Genomic DNA, 8,427 nt, shown 5'->3' on the forward strand with positions numbered 1-8,427 from the left:
CCAGTTGGGATAGCATGTGGAGTCATCCCTCCCACCCCCCCACCCCCAATTTTTCCACGGTATACTCTGTGAAAGGAAGTAACTAGGCAAAACTCTCGTTTACAATGGTGCAAATTATAATGCTTTTTCTTCTTTATTCTTTTCTTTTCTTTTCTTTTTTTTTTTTTTTTTTTTTTTTTTGTGGATGGGTTGATGCCCCACTACTTCCAGTGGAAGACCTGTTTGACTAGGGGAGGTGACCAGATTATTATCTGTATCTCTCCTTGATAGGAATACTCAACTAGGGTCATCCCATAGACTCGCCATATAATAATGCTGTATTTTCACACCTTGAAGGAAACCATAGTTTTAAATACCCTTACTAGAGAAGTTTCCCTCAAAGGTAAATAGGTCAAGTAAATGTTAAATGTTAAATAGGCCTCGAAAGGTGACTTAGTGATTAAAAGCTTCTGCCACAAACCCTGAATGAGCTGAGTCACAATTGCAGAACCCACTTGGTGGAAGAGAAGACCAACTCCTGGATGTTGTCCTCTGACCTCAACATGAATGATGGGTGGACACCACACACACACACACACACACACACACACACACACACACACACAAATGAGAAGGTCCACAGAGTGAGAGAGTGAGACAGGAAGAGGCTAATAAATAAGTCTAATGCATTAAAAAAGTTAAAGAGTAAACAGCAGAACAGACTCAAGTGACAACATGACTGAATCAAAGAGTACGTCATTTTCAGTGGCTCAGTGGCAAGCATCAATATGTAAAGATGCTTCTTTGACTAAAATGGCAAAAACAGGTGGGTTTCTGCAAATAGTGATCAGGGGAAAGCCTGGAGGATGCGCTCTACAGCTGACCCAGCCTTAGTTGGTCACCTGGTGCAAGTTCAGGAGCCAGTGGCCCTTTCTGGATGTGCTGTACTGACAAAGTAGTCATTTATGCATTCAGTTATGCGTTCTTTAACACTTTAAATTTCATTTACTAATTGTATGTTTGTATATGTGAAGTGTGTGAGTGCAGGTATGTGTCATGACCTGTGTGTGGAGGTCAAAGGACAATGTTCGGGAGTTGGCTCCCCATCACTGTAGGCTTCTGGGATCTTACACAGGTCATTATGTCTCTGAAGCAAGGTGTTTTTTTTTTTTTTCTTCCTTCTAAGCCATCTTGCTGACCAGCTGTACCTTTTTATTTATCAAGGTCTCAAGTTGCCATATGCAGTCCTCTTCCAGAAGGCACCTTGGGAATCTAACTCCTTACAGCAGAAGGACATCCCCCCAGCACCTGTACTATCCTAGTCAAAGAAGACGCACAAAGAGAGAAGACCAGTAGTCCAGATGCCAAAGTTGACTGTGGAGCCTTAGGAACACAGCCTGCAATTAGCTCAGGAGTCTAGAGCTATCTATGGTCACTTGATTTGTCAAAGTAAAAAAGCTTTGTAGTGCACTACAAATGAATGATTATTTAGTAAATGATTCCTTGTCATTGAAGGATAGCGAATCAGTCAACAGAGAGAAAACAGTATCATTGTTTTAAGAGACAATTGGGTACAGGGAGTGTCCCAAACAAGTGTTAGGAAACCTCAGTGGTAAAAGTGGCACAGGTAGATAAGAGAATTGGTAAGTCAAAAGTGGCTGCCATTGTTCGGATATAAATGGACAAGTCTGGGATGGCAAGTCTGGGATGGCGATCATTCCTTGATGTCCATGGTTGTATGTGTGTGTGTGTGTGTGTGTGTGTGTGTGTGTGTGTAAGTTTGCAAGATCCCTGTGGACACTCGCATCCATGGCTGTTCCTATTGCTCTACAAAATGACAGTGTTTGCAAACCCCCTGTGCTTATCCTTCCCCAATGTTTTAAATCATCTCAATTATAATAGCTAGTATGAAATGTGTTTTAAGTGTTATAAATAGTGTTTATTCTATATGGCAAGGAAAATGGGTGTACATGTTCAGCATAGATGTGGGTTGAAAAATAAAAGTCAGGGGAGCAAACACCACCTCTAACTGCCTCATGGTCTGGGTGGGGAACAAGCCTGGGAAGACCCCTCTGGCTAGTGGCACATGGCATGGGCAGACATAGTACTCCTGAGATAGTTCCAGATAACCACAGGCCCCAGGTACCACTAAGATGAACAAGGAAGTGGTGGAGAGATGGAAGATAAAGAGAAGCAGAAGGATGTGTGCACAATGAAGGGAGGTAAAATCTCTGTGAGTAGCCAGAGATGCCACCTAAGGCCATGGTAAGGTCCTAGCCTGTGCTGCCACAGAGTCATGCTCATGACTCTGCTGGAGTTGGTGTCTGCTACCTAGTTTGGTCAGCCATCTGGGGCCATGATGATGTCATCGTGCAGAGCTGACTCCACCCCTCTCCTGGGCACTGGGGGAGAGGGGCTATCCCAGAAGGCATGAGAGTGGGAGAGGTGTCCCTGCTCCTTACCAGCTGAAGTGCTCAGGAAATTGAGCTCCATACCTTACCCAGGAAACACAGTGGAGCTGACCTTGGTTGTAGGAATCAGGTGATCAGGCGCCAAAGGCATGAGTATAAGAGAGCAGGCCACACCACTCATCTGCCATGAGGTAGCATGGACAAGGGAGAGATACCCTCTGATCCCCTCACCCCTCACCTCCTGCAGCAAGGCAGGAGGGCTGGCCCCAGGGTCAGGAGAGCTGGCCCTGCCCCTCACCTGAGCAGCACAGTAGAGCTGGGCCTGGTTACAGGGGAGCCAGCCTTTGAGGCGTGAGAGCAGGAGAGCTGGCTCTGCCCCTTACTGGCTAAGACATTGGATGAACCAGCTGGGGCAGTGCTGATGAGCTCTCCCTGGTGGTGTGGGTATGGAGAGCTGGCGGGGTGACCAGCTCAGCTACCACCCAGGCTTTGAGTTGGACCACCCCAGCATCTACTGAATCAGTGAACTGCTGGAGCATGTGAAGAAGCTGGTTGTGCAGATCCAAAGTTGCAGGATCTCCATGACATAAGGCAGCAACTCTGAGAGGAGTCCCCAGTGAGGATCCAGTATTGATATATAGTAGCAGCCAGAGGCCTTAAATCAGACCCAGGACTCATGGCAATGGACATTTACAAGCTAAGAAGTGTGGACAAAGCGTATACCATGGGATACACTGACACACTACAGATTCCACAACAATTTTTATTTTCCTTTTGTGGGGACAGGTTGCAAGGGCAGAGGGCAGGCATAGAGGGATGGGGAGATGAGTGGAATTGGAGTGCATGATGGGAAATTCACAAAGAAGCAATAAGAAGTTACACAAACCAAACCAAACCAAACCAACAACCAGTCAAACAAAACCTGTGTCCTCATCTGTGGTTGTTTGAGTCTCTGGCCGTAGAACTTGTGGGAATGATGGTCGGCTGCATTAGAACCACTTTTGGAGGAAAGGTCCATCAGAGTGTGGGGCCCAGACAGGAGGTGGAGGGGCCGCAGCTAGCCAGTGCTGTTTTCTCTGGAGGGGACCGTGAGGCTGGCTCTGGGAGTGTGGGAGTTGGGGTGGGGCTGGAAATAGCAGCAAATGCTGCAGCAAATGCTACAGCAAGCAGGACCATTCTGAGAGCTGTTGGTGGAATGTTACTGGATCATAGATCAATGGATCCAGACGACAGAGCAGGCCCACAGTTGTGTTCAGACTCCAGCCTCCTTCTGCTTTACATTGGGAACACAATTGGGAATGCTTGGCAAAGGGAACACGGCATGTATTTTTCTCCTAACTCAATGTCACAAAGCAGAATGGGAAAAAATGGATTTCTAACCTTGATCTTTATTCTAAAATCACTTAATCCCTTAGTACTTTATACATAACAATTATAGTGAGAGAGAGAAAGGGGGGGAGAGAAACACACACACATACACGCATGCACACAGGCATGCAACAGTGGCGATGGCTGGGTAAAGGCCCTATCTAGTAATATTTCATTATTTTTCAACTCTTGGCCGATTTGAAAGTTTTCAAAACATTTTGAGGGCAACAAAAGGACAGTGATCAAGATGTAATAAGGTTTTAATTCTTCCAAATGGCTACATTTTTAAACCTATATCTAATGTACAAATCTTTTGGACCTGAGAAGAAAAAGTAAACTTAAAGAACAATGTAAAGATATAAACCCCCATGAGAATGAGAGCTGGCTCACTTCCTACAGAACTGCACCTGACATTACTTCATGAGCCAGCTGCGGGCAGTCCATTTACTCTGTATCCGATCTAAGGTGATGGAAGTGTGGTCACCAAGAATAATTTCAAAGTGTCTTTGTCGTGTATTAGAGACGTCATAAGAAAAATGTCTGTTTCTTTTTTTAAAAAAAATTTATTTATTTATTATATGTAATTACACTGTAGCTGACTTCAGACACTCCAGAAGAGGGCATCAGATCTTGTTACGGATGGTTGTGAGCCACCATGTGGTTGCTGGGATTTGAACTCGGGACCTTTGGAAGAGCAGTCGGTGCTCTTACCCACTGAGCCATCTCACCAGCCCATCTGTTTCTTGAATTACCTCCCCTGTAGTCCTTTCTTAGCCCCAAGCCTTCTCATTCTCAGTCCTAGGGCTGGCTTCATTTTTCTTTGTTTGTTTGTTTTGTTTTTGTTTTTCTTATTAGATATTTTCTTTATTTACATTTCAAATTTTATCCCCTTTCATCATTTCTCCTCCAAAAATCCCCCTATCCCAGCCCCCCTCTCCCCGCTCACTAACCCACCCACTCCCGTTTCCCTGTCCCCTACACTGGGTCATCAAGGCAGGCTTCATTCTCACCAATCAGCTTCTCACAGCTCACATCCAGCTTGCCCTCCTCTACTGTTTTCAAATGTTTTCTGAGTACGTCCTTTTGAGCTTCCCCAGTTGGGCAATCTTTTCATATTTTAAAGTTCAGATAAGATGTCATTGACATAAAACCAAACTTGGGCTCCAGAGTGAATTAAAGATTGAGGTTTTTTTTTTCTGAACTAAATATGAATGAACGTGGTCCAGGAAAGCAGGTACAAAATGGTCTGTGGATTTCTATAGTCCCAGGACAAATGATGGTCAGGAACCGATGCAGTTGACAAAACAGTAGTGAGGATGTCAGATAGACAGGATATAACAAATGGTGGGAGGCAGGGGTAGATCTGCTGAGGGTCTCTGATGTTATCTGGTGGCGTTAGGTTTTCATGTGATGGAAGCTGGTGGTCTGCTAAGTTAATACGTACCCAGAGTTTTACCAGATAGTCAAAGGGATGCTACTATAGAGAAAAGGCTAGTAAAGAGTCCAGATGCTCTGTGGGATGGAATGCTGCCCAGAAGTTGCCCTCTAACCTACATGCATGCAAATACAAATAATACATGCTTTTTTAAAAAAAAGAACAAAAATGTGAAAGACAGTCCAGATGTACTGCTTTGTCTTAACATAAATTCAAGTCACTTCAATGAGAAAACGTTTCCATCAACTTGGCCTCAAGACAGGTCTATGGGGGCATTTTCTTGATTAATGACTAATATTGAGAGGACACAGCCCACTGTGGGTGATGCCATCCCTAGGCAGGTGATCCTGAGATTCATAAGGAAGCAAGCAAGTCATGAGGAGCAATGCAAGTAAGCAGTGCTCCTCCATGTTCTGTGCTTCACTTCGTGCCTCCAGTTTCCCACCCTACTTGAGTCTCTGTCTTGCCTTCTCTCAATAGCAGACTGTAAACTGGATATAGAAGCCAAATAATCCCTTCCTTTCAAGTTGCTTTTAGTGCTTACCACAGCAATACATAGCTGGGTTCATCACCAGATACTTTCAGCTCTTGATCTTTCTGCAACATCTTTGACGAAGGTGCTGGTCTTCCGGGGAACACCCAGTTCACAAGGCCAACTTCCAACACAAGGAAACCTAACTAACCGTCCTGTAGCCGTAGAGCTAAGGTTTTGTTTTTCCGCGTGCTATCAAATCCAATGTGAACAAAGATTCATCTCGGCTCCATATAATTGCCAGGCAAGCAGTTTTCCTACGCTACTCATTATTCTTGAATTGAGACAAATCTTCGATTCTAGCAAAATAGTCAGGGTATGTGTTCTTCGGGAGGTCTCTAGTGTGGCTGTGAATAGGCCAGTGTTACATGTGCTTCTCTAGCCATGTGCAGATCATTTGTATGTCTGTGTCAATTCAACTCACACTCCCTAGTCACCAGCTGAATTCTGAGTACAAAGCGAAGCACTAAGCTATACAGTTCTTTGGTTTGTTTCTTCTGAAGATGCAAATACTCCAAGCGCTGCGGTTTATTAAAGGAAGTTCATGGGTGCCTGTTCAGGTGTGTGCAAGTGTATGTGTGGGTGTGTATACCTCTGTGTACATGCATGTGGAGGTCCAAGAACAACCCCAGGTGTCATCCCTCTGCAGTTTTGACTTTTGAAACAGTCTCTAACTACCCAGGAGCTTGCTGGGCAGTCTCGTCTGGTCCCAGGGTTCTGTTTGTCTCTGGCCTTACCAGCACTCCTAGGGTAAGCACACACCACCATACCTGGACCTTTAACCTGGGCTTTGGCGGTTTAACTCGGGTCCCTGCGCCTGTGTTGCAAGCAGTTTGTTGACTGAACCATCTCTCCAGACCGTAATCAGATTTCTTGAGGGAAGAAAGTACATCTGATTTAAAGAACGCATGTTCTCCTCTACATATGTTTCTCTTTACATTTTCTATTAATAATTAAAGTTATCTTTTTTCCTGCTCTTTTTTCCATGTCTTTTTATTTCCTCCGAAGCTTCCTTTAAATTATGTGGTTATAGGGACAGCCACCATTCACTGTATGAGGTCATTACTTTTTCAGTGGGATGTCTCCAGTGAAATTTGGCACTGTTGATCTGGGACAGGGTTTGTTGATGCAGGGCTCTGAGGATGTGTACTGTGAGGAGTGGGCAGTATGGCTCCTGTCCTGTGATCAAGCCCACCTTCAGCCGCTGGGACAGAGAAAGAGAAATAGGAGGTAGTGCCTCCCAGGAAGGTTAGGAGCTGGTGCAACCCCCTTCTTCATTTAAACTACAGGACTCTCTGCATGTCTAATGAAGAGTCTCAAATGACTCAGGCACAGGCATCATGTTTTTTAAGGAAGAATTTGTTTAGGAGTGTAATTATTTCTAACTCCTGAATTAAAGGAAAATGAAACAGTACTGTTTAAAAATGGAAAGGACCATGAATAGTTTAAACAACTATACTCAGGCTATATGCATAGCAACAGGTCTGCAAACCTGTTCTAAATCTGAAAATTCAACAAGAGCTCTTCAAGAGGCAAAGAAATGTAAATTAGTCGCTCAGATTTTAAAAGTAGGGTTTAATTTTACATCAAGTGTGGAGGCCTGCTATTCTTGCCTCAGTACTGGCTTCTATTTTTATAGTGTCAAAATGATTCAGTCCCACATACTGGTCTTCTAAAATGTTCCTATTATGAAGATGGCTGAAGTAACAGATGTAAGAAGATTTAAATTTGCAGTTCCTCAGCCTGAATTAGCTGAGCCAGCCATGTGTTAAGTTTAATACTACGTTAAAATTAAAAAAGCAAAAAAAAAACAAAAAACAACTGGAGCTCAATTTTGAGGTATTTATATACATATATGTTTATTTAATTTTCTTACAGGTGTGTGTTATATGTTGAGTGTACCCACTCCACCCCATTCCCCCTTCTTCCTCCACCTCTCTCCTCTAGAAAGCTCTGCTTTCTTCTAGACACTTTTCATTCAGTGTGTTCAGACATGTTTTAATGCAACTACATAAAATTTATTGACAACCACAAATGAGAGTAGACAACCACAAACAGGGGTAGATAACCACAAATGAGGGTAGGCATATATTCATCTTTCTGGGGCTGACTTAATTTACTTCATATGATTTTTGCCTCAGTTTCATCCACTTTCTTATAAATGACACAACTACATTCTTTATGGCTAAACAATATTCCCTTTCATATGTAAATCACATGTCTTCTCTGTTCTCCAGTTGCGGGACACATGTGTTAGTTACATTACTTGACTACTGTGAATGGTGGATTTCCCCGGATAAATGCCCTGGAGCGGTGTAGCTGATTGATGTAGAAGGTCTATTTCTAGTCTTCCAAGGAAGCTCCATAGTGTCTTCCATAGAGGCTGGATCAATTTCTATTCCTAGCAGAAGCAGTGCATGAAGCCTTCCTTTGTGTTTACCCCTGGGCAGCATGTGTTGTTATCAGTTTCTTAATGAATGACATTCCCGCTGGAGTAAATATGAATCTCCATGGAGTTTTCATTTACATTTCTCCCACGATTAGTGAAGTTGAACAATTTTAGGTATGTTTATTGGCCTTGTGTATTTCATGTGAGTGTGTGTGTGTGTGTGTGTGTGTGTGTGTGTGTGTGTGTGTGTGTGAATTAGCCAGTTTGTTGATTTGGGTTGTTGTCTTTCTGTTTAGGTTTTTTTTTTTTTTTT

The sequence above is a fragment of the Mus pahari genome, chromosome 22, assembly GCF_900095145.1.
Source record: "Mus pahari chromosome 22, PAHARI_EIJ_v1.1, whole genome shotgun sequence".
NCBI classification, from domain to species: domain Eukaryota; kingdom Metazoa; phylum Chordata; class Mammalia; order Rodentia; family Muridae; genus Mus; species Mus pahari.